This window comes from Trichechus manatus, unplaced genomic scaffold (assembly GCF_000243295.1).
Source record: "Trichechus manatus latirostris isolate Lorelei unplaced genomic scaffold, TriManLat1.0 scaffold00134, whole genome shotgun sequence".
In the NCBI taxonomy this organism is placed as follows: domain Eukaryota; kingdom Metazoa; phylum Chordata; class Mammalia; order Sirenia; family Trichechidae; genus Trichechus; species Trichechus manatus.
This window is the reverse complement of record NW_004444070.1, coordinates 2,354,530-2,368,227: the sequence shown is the minus strand read 5'-3', so window position 1 is coordinate 2,368,227 and position 13,698 is coordinate 2,354,530. Positions and strand designations below refer to the sequence as shown.

The following is a 13,698-nucleotide window of genomic DNA, read 5'->3' as shown; positions in this document are numbered from 1 at the left end:
TAATCACAGTATCCTGAATAATTTAGACAGGACTCACCACTTCCGTGAGAGATGCGTTTACGTTACTCACAAGCTAAATAATGAACGTTTCATCAAAGCAACGACAGTGTTCTCGAAACGTATTCACATGCTTGTGAATTCAGACTTTCCCATTTATGAGCAGTGCAGTGCCTTATTTAGACACCTTAACATAGCAAAAAAAAAAAAAAAAAATTCTCTGTACAAAGCTCCCCTTCAGTTCATCCACTGAAGGCACTGATCTTTAAACCCTTATTTCTAAAGTTTACGTTCTTCCTCTACACCATGTTGCTAAAATGATTTATACTCTAGTAGGTTCCTGAGATGCTGGCTTAGGATGTTGAGAGGCAGATTGTTGTTGTTGTTGAGTTCCGTCTAATTGACGCCGACTCGTGGCGACCCCACGTGTGCAGAGTAGAACTATGCTCCATAGGGTTTTAAAGGCTGTGACTTTTTGGAAGCAGATCGCCAGGCCTGTCTTCCGAGGCGCCTCTGAGTGGTTTCGAACTGCCAGCCTTTTGGCTAGTATATAACTGTTTACACCACCCGGATGCAGATAACAGGGGCGTAAAGCCCTGGTGGTGCAGTGGTTAAGAACTCGGCTGCTAACCAAAAGGTCGCCAGTTCCAATCCACCAACTGCTCCTTGGAAACCCCATGGGGCAGTTCTACTGTGTCCTATAGGGTCGCTATGAGTTGGAATCGACTTGACTGCGACGGGTTTTTTTTTTTTTTGGTAAGGCAATTAAGCTTCCTTGGTTTGTGATTCTCTCAAATGAGGTGTCCCTAGCCAGATTTGGAGTGTACCCTGAGATTATAAGAGCATATTTCTAAATTGAGAAGAGTGCAGGCTTGGAATGTGTAACTGTCCACTCCACGATCCCTCACCCTAATTTGCTCATTTAGGGATAAAGTGATCTTGGTGGGGCGCGTCTGTCATTGGAGAGGTAGAGGGTCAGCTCACCATGTGTTCTGAGCAGCGCAGTAATTCAGGAGACTGGTCCTCCTTCCTGCACTTTAACTAGCAAGAAATCCTTGTCTATCTCACACAAAAAAAAAAACCCACTGCCATCGAGTCGATTCTGACTCACAGTGACCCTCTAGGACAGAGTAGAACTGCCCAGTAGGATTTCCAAGGAGCGGCTGGTGGGTTCCAACTGCCGACCTTTTGGTTAGCAGCTGAGCTCTTAACCACTGTGCCACCAGGGCTCCTTTGGATAGAAGTCGAGCACTTAACCGTTTGTGCCACCCAGGGACTGTGTCCTCAGTGTAGGATGGGGCCAAAAAGCTGTTGGTACATTCTTGGCTCTTCCACTTAACTGTAGCGTGGCACACAGACTGAGAAGTGCGTTGTTGTCGTGGGGTGCCACGGAGCTGATTCCAACTCGCGGTGACCCCATGTGACAGAGTAGAACTGCCCCAGTTTCATAGGCTGTGATCTCGATGGAAGAAGGTCACCAGGTCTTTCTCCCTCAGAGCTGCTGTGTGGGTTTGAACCAGCAACCATCTGGCTAGCAGCTGAGCACTTAACTGTTGCACCACTGGGGCCCCTTATCATAAGGTCCAAGTGAGGATGATCTGGAGGAAGACTAGGGCACGGTCCAGGTGTCTTCAGCCCCCGTCCTCCACATAGGAAAGCCCACACCCAATGTGCTTGCCCAACCCTCAAAGGAGAACACACTCCATAGCTCTTATGTAAGTGCTCAGGCCCGTATGTCATCTTTGCCATGGTGATGGAGAAGTGTCTGGATATTCTGAAAAGAAAATAAAGGCTGCAAGGCAATGAGTGCATTTAGCAAGTTAATTTTATTCACGAAACAGTTTTCTTTAGTTCCAGTCAAGGCTAAATAAAAAGGTGTTATGCTGCTGGGGAGAATGAAATTTGTGTTTTATGTCATCGTGAATAGAGAGAGGTGCACCTTGGTTATTCTGCTTTGTGAAAAGACAGAGATGTTGGGCCCTCTTCCTCTTTGTTGTTGTTAGGTGCTGTCGAGTGGGTTCCAACTCACAGCAACCCTATGTACAACAGAACGAAACACTGCCCGGTCCTGCGCCATCCTCACAATCGTTGTTATGCTTGAGCCCATTGTTGCAGCCACTGTGTCAGTCCATCTCATTGAGGGTCTTCTTGTTTCTCGCTGACCCTCTACTTTACCAGGCATGATGTCCTTCTCCAGGGACTGGTCCCTCCTGATAACATGTCCAAAGTACGTAAGACAAAGTCTTGCCATCCTTGCTTCTGAGGAGCGTTCTGGCTGTACTTCCAAGACAGATTTGTTCGTTGTTCTGGCAGTCCATGGTATACTCGCTATTCTTTGCCAACATCATAATTCAAAGGCATAAATGTAACTATGTTGTTAGTTGTTGTTGTAGGTGCCGTTGAGTTGGTTCTGACTCATAGGGCCCCTGTGTACAACAGAAGGAAACACTGCCCGGCCCTGCGCCATCCTCACCATCGTTGTTATGCTTGAGCCCATTGTTGGAATCACTGCGTCAGTCCATCTCGTTGAGGGTCTTCCTCTTTTTCGCTGACCCTCTACTTTACCAAGCACGATGTCCTTCTCCAGGGACTGGTCCCTCCTCTATAGATTTATTGAAAACAGTGCTTCATTGCTAGGGGGAAAAATTAGGTGGAAAGAAACCACTTGGTATTTTTCTCTGCAAGTATACACATATTCGCTTTGAAGAGGAAATTTCCAAGAACAACAATGACTTTGTACACGCACACACATAACTTGTGTAGCCTATGGTATCTAGTTATTGGATCATCAATTCATGTGAAATTGACTGTGCGCGTTTTGTTCAACAACCCCTGTTCATGTGAGTTGGGTCAATAACATATATGTGTGTATTTTATGAGTCTATAATTAGAAGTCTTGTTGTCGTTAGGTGCCGTCTAGTCGATGTCGACTCATGGTGCTCCCATGTGACAGAGTAAAACTGCCCCCTAGGGTTTCCTGGGCTGTAATCCTTACAGGAGCAGATTGCCAGATCTTTCTCCCAAAAAGCCACTGGGTGAGTTTGAACCAACAACCTTTCAATTGTGCCACCAGGGTTCCTTAGAAGTTAAAACCAAAAAACCAAAACCTGTTGCCGTCCAGTTGATTCCAACTCATAGCGACCCTATAGGACAGAGTAGAACTGCCCCATAGGGTATCCTGGTGGATTCGAACTGCCGACCTTTTGGTTAGCCACTGAGCTCTTAACCACTGTGCCACCAGGGCTCCTAATATCTAATTTTGTGTTAAGCTTACTATAGGACATCTCTTGTGCTTCATAAACACGTCCTTTACCAAAAGGTCTGCAGTATAATAAACCCCAAAATTGGAAATGCTGTAGAGTTCTGTTTTTAATCTCTGATGTCCCAGAGTAGTAAGATCTCCTCGTTCTGACTTTAATGGACCCTGGTCACTGACCACTCCTCGCAGAGAAGCCACCATCATGTCAGAGTGCTGGAAAATATGGTAGTAACCAGCCAGATGAGATCCACAGGGGAAGACGGTGCCCTTTGTGGAGGGGCACGGAGAAGAGTCTCCCCTGTCGTTTTCTACGGTCTGTAGTTTTACAGCAAATAAATACTATCTCTGCAAGCATGGCTGGTGGCATCAGGATTCCCTCAAGTGTGTGACAGATGATGAATGTTTCATGAGCAGATACGACCCTTTATCCTGTTCCACTGCTTCTCACCACAGCCTGGCACGGTCCAACCTAGCCTTTCGCCTCTGCAGCGGTGCTGTGGTGGATGTGGCTGTGATGAATGGCTGCCGCTGGGCACCAGCCGTCTTTTGAATCCAGGGATCTCTGGATGATTTCATTAGTTTAAATGAGAGTTGAAGCCAGGTGGGAATAGGGGTGATATTGATTTTAATTCATGGTGAGAAAAGTCAGTAAGATTAAAGATGAAGGGCAACGCACACGTATTCAGAAACTGAAAGGTTAAATGATTAAAGAATCATCATCAAAGAATCGACTTGTTAAATATGGATGGATACCACTCAGTTCTTAAAAAGAAAAGGAAGACAGAAGAAGAATGGATGCATTTGAACTGTGGTGATGGCGAAGAATATTGAATATACTCTGGACTGCCAGAAGAACAAACAAATCAGTCTTAGAAGAAATACAAACAGAATGCTTCTTCTTCTTCATCATTTTTATTAATAATATTTTATTGTGTTTTTTGAGAAGGTTTACACAGTGGTGTAGGTTCCCATTCAACAATTTCTACACAAGTCATTCAGTGACATTGGTTACGTTCTTCACAATGCGTGACCATTCTCATTATTTCCCTTCTGGTTGTTCTGTTTCCATTCATCTAGTTTCCCTGCCCCCTTGCATTCTCATCTTTGTTTTAAAGTCATGAGATCGTTTGGTCTCATATAGGTGATTTTTTTAAAAAGAGCACAGTACTTAGGGGTGATATTCATTATTTTTTGAGCCGATTTGTTGTTTAGCCAGGATGTTTCTTAAAAGCGAGGATGGCGAGACTTCAGCTGCCTTACTTTGGACACATCATGAGAAAAGACCACTCTTTGGAAAAGGTCATTATGGTTGGTAAAGTAGCGGGTCAACAACAATGAGGAAACCCCACAATGAGATGGATTGGCACGATAGCCACAACAGTGGGCTCAAACATCCCAACGACCGTGAAGACGGTGTAGGGCAGGGCAGTGTTTCCTTCTGTTAGCCATAAGGTTGCCATCAGTCAGAGCCGACTCCGCGGCACCAACACCACCTCCACCATTGATCTCTTTCAGACTTTTGTAGCCCCACAAGATGCGCCATTCCGAATGGAGCTGGTCTTCGGGCCAGCTCCCCTATACGTTGGCCATGCCTTAAGCTGGTTACTGTTACGGAGGGATGTTCATCTTTCTCCCTGACGGATCCAGGTCCACACTTTCCCAACTGGGGTATGGATAAAGGACTCTTAGGACTTTCTTCTTGTCATCAGACCCATGGACGTCTTTTATGCCCCGGGATTATGACCTAGACTGAAATCACGAAGCGGGAGCTTTGGTATGTCAGGTGTTGCAAATGCAAATACCCAGGGGTTCAGGCAGGGAAGGAGATGAGTGAAGGACTGAGTCGTGGAGTCCAAGAGAACTGGAGTTGTTCTGCATCTTCCAGCATGGTGGCCACTGACTGCTTGCTGACAGCAACCCCGTGGGAATGCAGCCAGGGCTGCAGACTTCCCACCCATCCAGAGAAACCAGGAACACTATTTTTATGGCTGATCAAAGTGGCCCTGGGTGTGTCAGAGGAGAACAGTGCTCCGAAACAGTGATTTTTTGGAAGTACATCTCCAGGTCCTTCTTCCTAGTCCCTCTTAGTCTGGAAGCTCCGCTGAAACCTGTCCACCATGGGTGGGCCCTGCTGGTATTGGAAAAACCAGTGGTATAGCTTCCAGCATCACAGCAACTCAGAAGCCACTGCAGTATGACGATAGAGCAAATGGATGGTGGAAGTCCCATGTAGTGGCATTTAAAACATCTGGTTCTGATCATCGACGGCCTCATCTGAACTGGGGGTCGCTGATGGCAGGGTCTGGACTGTTGTATTTCTAGCGTCCACTATCATGTTAGCAGAGCATTTATTCAATAGATGTGAAATGTGTGGGTGGAAGGGATGAACAAGTGGATATCTGAGTCTGTCTGCAGAGCTCAGCAGGAGCGGTGGTCACTGGCTGGGGAACCATTGATGCTGTAGTCTAGCTGACGCCACCATCTAATTACTGGTAGAGGGCTTTCAGAAAGAGTCAACAGACCTCCTGATCTGCATTCCTGTTCTGCCCTACGCTCACTCGAGGTGGAACGCTGGATGAATGGTGAAGGTCAGCCATTCAGATGTGGACTATCATACTCAATATAGCCCATGACAGACAGAGAACAATACCAAACCCAGCCCTGTGCTGCTGCCGTTGTCTTGCGTGGATTCTTCTTTCCCGTATGGATAGGATGTAAATCTTTTCACCCTGAGATGGGAATGATCGCATGTTACTGGGAAGGCTTGGGGCTGCCTTCTGTGTTTTTAACAAATGGAGTGGAGGCATGTAGCAGCTGAGAGTCCTGTCTTTTCACACAGCATGCAAGACAGTGACCATAAATTTTCAAGAGAGTTGTTTATTGAAGTGCTCCAGCTAATAAAAAAGGAATTCAGCTATTACTGAGGGGCCTCCCTCCCACCACCTTGTGGAGGTAGTTCCATGTTCAAGGTCGTGTGAAAGAAGGGAGACCCAGCTTTCCTAGGGAAACGGCCTGTCCTGATCTCCCAAAGGATATTGCTAAGGGACAGTTCTTCCACCCAAGAGTGAGCTGTCGGTCATGACCCACGATGCGTACAGCGTGGTGCAGAGTTATCTCTGTCTCACGCCACTGATGATACCTCTGTTCCTGGATGGTAAATCTTCGTGTTACGGTGGTTTTTTTGCAAGCCGAGTATGCATTCCTACATTTTCCTGGTTTATTGTTGTATATAAAACCTAATCACTCTATTCTGACACCTTGGGCTTTGGCTGGTATCAGTGATGTCTTGCTTATTCAATGAAAAATCTGCTGCTTTATAGAGAGATGATAGGAAAGGAATGCTATAAATATGTGCATTTTATAATAATAAACACATTACAACCTTCTCCCCTTACACCAAAGGCCTTCCTGTATCCAGAAATGAAAGCCACATTCCCGGACCATGACTGAACTCCGAAGGGTGGGTCTTTGACTCTACCTTTCTTTCTAAACTCATCGTTAACACCATTTATCTTGTTGTTTGTTGCTGTTGAGTCCATTCTGACTTATGGCAACCCCATGTGGGCAGAGGAGAACTACCCTGTAGAGTTTTCAAGGCTGTGACCTTTTGGAAGCAGATTGCCAGGCCTGTCTTCTGAGATGCCTCTGCGTGGGTTCAGACTGCCAGCCTTCCAGCTAGTAAATTGAGTGCTTAACTGTTTGTGCTACCCAGGGGCTCCCAACATTTATCTTGGGCTCGCTTATTTGTTTGTTGTGCCATCTTTACCATCCTCATCTCCCACTTCTTAAATGCATGCCCCCATCTTGTGGTTCTGCCCAGAATGTTGGCTACATCCTCTTTCTTCTTTGTCTTTTTTTATTAAAACAGTATGTTTATTTTCTTGGGCAAGAGGGCTGCCACCCAAATATGGTGACCCCAGTTGAAGCCAGACTGGAACCCAACAGCATGGCTGTTTGCTCTTAGAAAATTCTGCCGGTAGTATGCAGCACCTCCAACTATGACCATATATTGTGCTCAGAAGATTGACTTTTTAAGCATCCTTCTGTTTTTTCTTAACTTTAAATCTAAAAATAAATGGGAGAACAGATGAGAAAGAAATGCAGTGGAATTGTCCCCATGCATAATGTGTCTATTTAGGAACAAGCATAAAGAGTCCATTTAAAGTTTGTTTTGAGGCATCTAAGCCAGTTTTAAGGAGCACGCTATGCATCTTGAGAAGGAGCTGGAAGTGCGGTCTGGCGAGGTGTGAATAAAGTTCCCCCAGAAGGACTAGGAGGGAGACTTAGCAGGCTGCTCCGTATGGCCAGAGTCCCTGGCATAGCATGGCTTAGTTCTGGCTCCACCAGGCTTCTTCAGAGCATCTCTCCTTGGACGAGCCCGACGGGATGCCTCCGTGAATGTTCTTTCTTGTAAATCATGAGCAAGGATAATAACGCCCATGCTTACATCTGAACATCAACATCCCTTCTGTTCCTTCTGAGAAATGATGAGAGTTACCGATCAGACATTCTGCATTCCAATCTCATGTCTTCTAGTTCCAGTCAGAGCCCTGGTGGTGCAGCCGTTAGGAGCTTGGCTGCTAACCGAAAGGTCGAGAGTTTGAATCCACCAGCCGCTCCTTGGAAACTCCATGGGGCAGTTCTACTGTGTCCTATAGGGTCGCTATGAGTCGAAACCAACTTGATGGCACCTTACAAGTTCCAATTATTGTGAGAGTTAGGACAAGCTGCTTACAACCTTTTTTTGCTGTCTTGTTGTTGGGTGCCATCAAGTGGATGTTCGACTCACAGCGACCCCATGTGACAGAGTAGAACTGCCCCCATAGGGTTTCCCAGGCTGTCATCTTTACCAGAGCAGATCAGCTACTCCAGTATGACCTCATCTTAACTTGGGTGCGTTCGCAAAGACCCTATTTCCAAATAAGGTCACATTCACAAGTACTGGGGATTAGGACTTGAACATTATCTTCTGGGGGGACATAATTCAACCCACTATGCTATGTAACATTATGGGATTTCTTTAGAAGGCTTGAGAGAGAAAATAATGGTGAGAAACCATGTTGTTGTTGTTGGGTGCCACTGAGTTGATTCTGGCTCATAACAACCCTATATGACAGAATAGAACTGCTTCCTAGGGTTTCCTACTCTGTAATCTTTACAGAGAAGATCAAGTCTTTCTCAAAGGGAGCCGCTGGGTGAGTTCGAACTGCCAACCTTTTGGTTAGCAGCTAAGCGCCTAACTGTTGCACCACCAGGGCTCCTTAGTTGTGTAATTATAACAACATTTTATTTTATACTCTTGTAAAAAGAAAAAAAATGGCGATGTAATGTATCACCAAGTGCTGGAACTGTAAAGCACTGCACACATGATGAACAATGACTTGCTGGCTTTGATCTGCCTATTTGCAGAGAACAGGACGTGCCTGGCTCAGCTGTCACTCCCAAGTGCGACGTTTTGTCCTTTTTTTCCCTAAGGACTAGGGGCTAATAAATGCAAGAGTTGACCTTAAAAGAGAAATGTTATCTCCAAGAGATCTGAGGAGCTGCCCCAGAAGGAGCTGTATGGGCAAAAGGAACTCAAGATACAGCAGCATTAGGAATTACAAATGCATTTAGAAAAAGTATACAGCCATTTATTTATTTGAGGTAGAGTTATTAGAGTTGCAATATTGTTGTTGTTGTTAGAAGCTGTCAAGTTGGTTCTGATTCATAGCGACCCTATGTACAACAGAATGAAGCACTGCCTGGTCCTGCGCCATCCTCACAATTGTTGTTATCCTTTAGCCCATTGTTGGAATCACTGTGTCAACCCATTTCATTGAAGGTCTTCCTCTTTTTCACTGACCCTCTATTTTACCAAGTATGACGTCCTTCTCCAGGGATTGATCCCTCGTAATAACATGTCCAAAGTACGTGAGACAAAGTCTCGCCATCCTTGCTTCTAAGGAGTATTCTAGCTGTACTTCTTCCAAGACAGATTTGTTAATTCTTCTGGCAGTCCATGGTGTATTCAACATTCTTCGTCAACATCATAATTCAAAGGCATCAATTCTTCTTTGGTCTTCCTTATTCATTGTCCAGCTTTCACATGCATATGACGTGATTGAAAATACCATGGCTTGGGTCAGGCTCACCTTAGTCCTCAGAATGACATCTTTGCTGTTCAACACTTTAAAGAGGTCTTTTGCAGTAGATTTGCCCAGTACAATGCGTCTTTTGATTTCTGCTGATTTTTTTTCTTTCTGATTTTTTGATGACTGCTGCTTCCATGGGTGTTGATTGTGGATCCAAGTAAAATGAATCCTTTGACCATTTCAATCTTTTCTCCACTTATCATGATGTTACTTATTGGTCCAGTTGTGAGGATTTTTGTTTTCTTTATGTTGATACACTACACCACTCCTTTTTCACCTAATTTTGAGATGTTTTCAGTTATCATGAGGAGTTAGGGTATTAAAACATATCCTAAAAGTAAAATTGATTTAACTAAATATATTATTTATTTAAAAGTGCTAGTGGCTGGCAAAGATGTTAGCTTAGGGGATAACCCCTTCAAAATGACCAGAACTGAGATCAGGAGTTGGTTATATACAGTTAATAGTACCTTCTCTAGAGTAGAAGGAGCCCTGGTGGTGCAATGGTTAAGCACTTGGCTGCTAACTGAAAGATTAGCAGTTTGAACCCATCCAGCAGCTCCACGGGAGAAAGACCTGGCAATCAGCTCCTGCAAAGATTATTGTTTTCGTTAGGTGCCAGTGAGTCATTTTCGACTCACAGCGACCTACATACAACAGAATGAAACACTGCCCAGTCCTGCGCCATCCTCACAATCTTTGCTCTTCTCCAGCCTGTGGTCGCCTAGAAAACCCTATGGGGCAGTTCTACTCTGTCACATGAGGTCGCTATGATTCGGATTCAACTTGATGGCACCCGACAACAACAACTCTAGAGCAACTTTTACACAAACCATGTTGCCTTGATGAATCCTTTCGGTGTGCTCCACTGCTGGGTAGAGTTGCTGAGAGAAGTGATGGGAGATTCCATCCAATCACAGACGTGTATTGATCCCATGCTACCTGCCAATCACTGTGCCAAGTGCCAGGAACAGAAAGATGGAAAGATGTAAAAGATGTGTGTTGTGGGCTGTCTTGTGTTCCCCAAAAGATACTTTGAAGTCCTTACGCCCAATATCTCTGAATATGACCTTATTAGGAAAGAAGGTCTTTGTGGATGTAATCAAGTTAAGATGAGGTCATAATGGAGTGGGGGTGGGGGGGCCCTGATCCAATGAGCAGAGTGTTTACAAGAAGGGAAGAAAGAACCCAGAGGCACGCACAGAGGGGGAACACATTTAAAGACAAAGTGACAGATGTCCAGGGAAGACGACCACGTGAAGACGGAGGTAGAGGTTGGAGTGATACGTCTACAAGCCAAGGATTGCTGGCGACCCCCAGAAACTGCGGAGAATCAAGGAAGGATCCTACTTTAGAGCCTTCAGAGAGAGCATGATGGTGTCAACACCTTGAATTTGAATTTATGGCCTCCAGAACTGTGAGAGAATAGATTTCTGTAGTGTTAAGCTGCCCTGTGTGTGGGAATTTGTTAGGGCAGCCACATGACACTCTAAACAACCTGCCCCCACTTATAATGTAGTGGGCAAGGTAGAGACTCTTCTTGTGCGGTGAGGTGAAGCGAACGCTTGGATTTCATTCACACATTCATTTGCTCCTTCACTGGTTTAATTGGTAATCTTATGAAGAACTGTCTAAGGGCCCAATGCTGTCCGACCACTCAAAACTGGTTGTGGTTGAGTGGATTCCAACTCATCGTGACCCCAAGTCAGGCAGAGTAGAGCAGTGCTCCATAGGGTTTTCAGTGGCTGATTTGGGGAATTAGATTGCCAGGCCTTTTTTTCGATGTGCCTCTGTGTGGACTTGAACCACCAACCTTTCGGTTAGCGGCCGAATGTGTTAACCATCTGCCCCAGCCAGGGGCTCTCTCTTAGATGCTATCCTAGGGGGCTGGGTATTCAGTTGGTGACAGGTATCCCATGGCACTCAAGCCCCAGCAAGAGGGGGCAAAGCCCCTCAGAGGAGATAGTCTTTAAGGTGGCTTTTGAGGGACTTTAGGAAGAAGGTCGTGGGCAGAGAAGGCTTATTGTGTGCGCGGCATTGAGCTGTGTGTGTGCTAGCCGTGCTCAGGGACAAATTAGCACGTCTGGTGTGCGGAGCACTCAGGGTGTGTGTGCGCAAATTGGCATCAGGAAAGTGCCGATTTGGAGCTCTTCACTTTGGGAAGATGAGCGTGAGGCTGAGAGATTTAAGGAATCCATCCTGGAGTGAAAGGAAGAGCTAGAACCAGGGTTGGGGCAAGGTGTGGGCTGTGGCAGTGCAGCCAAGGCCACTGTTAAGGCGGGGCTTCTCTAAGCAGTGGCTTCTTGCAAGGTCTCCAGGGAGCTACACACCCACTGCCCCCAGAGGTGGGCCAGTTCCCCGTGCTGCTGAGAGCTGCGCCCACTGCCCCCAGAGACAGGCGCGCTCCTTGAGCCCCCATACCCTCAGGAAGCTGCTCACTTGCCGTTCCCTCGTAGCGTGAAAGGAATTGATGGTGTTTTCCTGGACAAGAGGTCTCTGGGTGGTGCAAACAGTTTGTACTCCACTGCTAACTTAAAGGTTGGTGGTTGGAACGCACCCAGCGGTGCCACGAAAGAAAGGCCTGGCCATCTGCTTCCATTAAGGTGACAGCCAAAAAAACTCCTTAGAGCTCGGTTCTGCTTTGTAACACAGGGGGGTCGCCATGACTTGGAATCAACTCGGCGGCCACGGGATTTGGTTTTGGTTTCCAAGGAGAAAGGTTAAAGGCTGAGCCTATCATGTATAACCGGAACACAGTAGAACGTGTATGTCTCAGAGGTCGCTGTGACGTACAGAATATGTGGTGTGACTCCCTGACCCCATCAGCCGACTTGGGGGTGAAACCTCAGGCCTTCCTGCAGTAAGCACGCTTACGGTGCTGTAGCAAGGGCCAAATGTTGACAGGGGCGACTTAGAACGTTCTAGCAGGTGTGTGTGTGTTTTCACCAATGACAGCTACGTAGGTTTAGGTTTGCTCTTAATTACAGAATACTCTTACAGTAGCATTCATTTCTCTAGACGAAAATATGCGGGTTTGGGCCATAATCCATTTCATTTCTGAAATGAAATTTCAGTGTTGGTAATTTAGTGGTTATTCTGGAAGATTTGTATATACTGGAAAATGAGTGTTACCGGGGAACGCAAAGGAGAATTAGTGTTGAAAATGGGCTGATATAAGAATTGGCAACTGAACATACTGTCTTTAATAGAGGATAGTATAGATAGCTCCCTGGCGCACAAATGGTTAAGTGCTCAACTACTAAGTGGAGGGTTGGTGCTTCAAACCCACCCAGAGGCACCATGAAGACACGCCTGGTGATCTGCTTCTCAATGGTCATAGCCTTGACAACCCCATGGAGCAGTTCTACTCTGCACATATGGGGTCACTAAGAGTGGGAATCAACTTGAAGGCAACCAACAATAGGTAGGTGGGTAGATAGACGGATAGATGGATGGATAAAGAGATAGACAGACAGATGGATAGGTAGAGGGCTAGAGATAGAGATACCAGTTGCTGTCGAATTGATTCTGACTCTTAGCAACCCTATAGGACAGAGTAGAACTTCCAGGTAGGGTTTCCTAGGTTGTAATCTTTATGGAAGCAGACTGCCACATCTTCCTTTTATGGCATAGCAGGCAAGTTCAAATCACCAACCTTTCCATTAGCAGCTGAGTGCTTAACTACTGCACCACCAGGACTCCTGATGGATACAGGTGTAGTCATGGATTTGGATACAGATATGGATACGGTAATGAATATGGGTGTTTATGTAGATATGGACATATACTAAAACCTGTTGCCATAGAGTTGATTCCTGTTCATAGTGACCCTGTATTTATATAGTCGTGGTTGTATATATATACACATATGTATATACACGTATCTGTACCTGTATAATTTTTTTTCCAAAGAGAATACCAGAGATACTAGAACACTATTTGGAAGGTGCTTAACTTCACAGCAATCACTGTATAGAGGGAAGAATAGAATCCAGAAAAGCAAACGATTTCCCATATATTTCTGCCTGCCTTGTGTCATCTCAGGAGCCCGGGTGGTGAAGTGCTTAAGGCACTCGACTGCTAACCGAGAGGTTGGCAGTTTAAAACCACCAGCGACTCTGCAGGAGAAAGATGTGGCAGTCTGCTTCCGCGGAGATTTACAGCCTTGGAATCTCTCTGGGGCAGTTCTACTCTGTCCTACAAGGTCGCTATGAATCAGAATCAACTCCACGGTGATGGTTTGGTTTTGGTTGTGACGTCTAAGCACGTTGCAGTGATGTAGTCCTTCCATCTGCTGATTCTCAGAGG

At 45.8% G+C, this 13,698-nt stretch overlaps 1 protein-coding gene across 1 annotated transcript in view; it reads left to right on the top strand.

Moving 5' to 3' along the window:
- STS (steroid sulfatase) overlaps positions 1–13,698 on the top strand; it is a 154,160-nt gene that overhangs the window by 71,216 nt on the left and 69,246 nt on the right. The window lies entirely within an intron of this gene.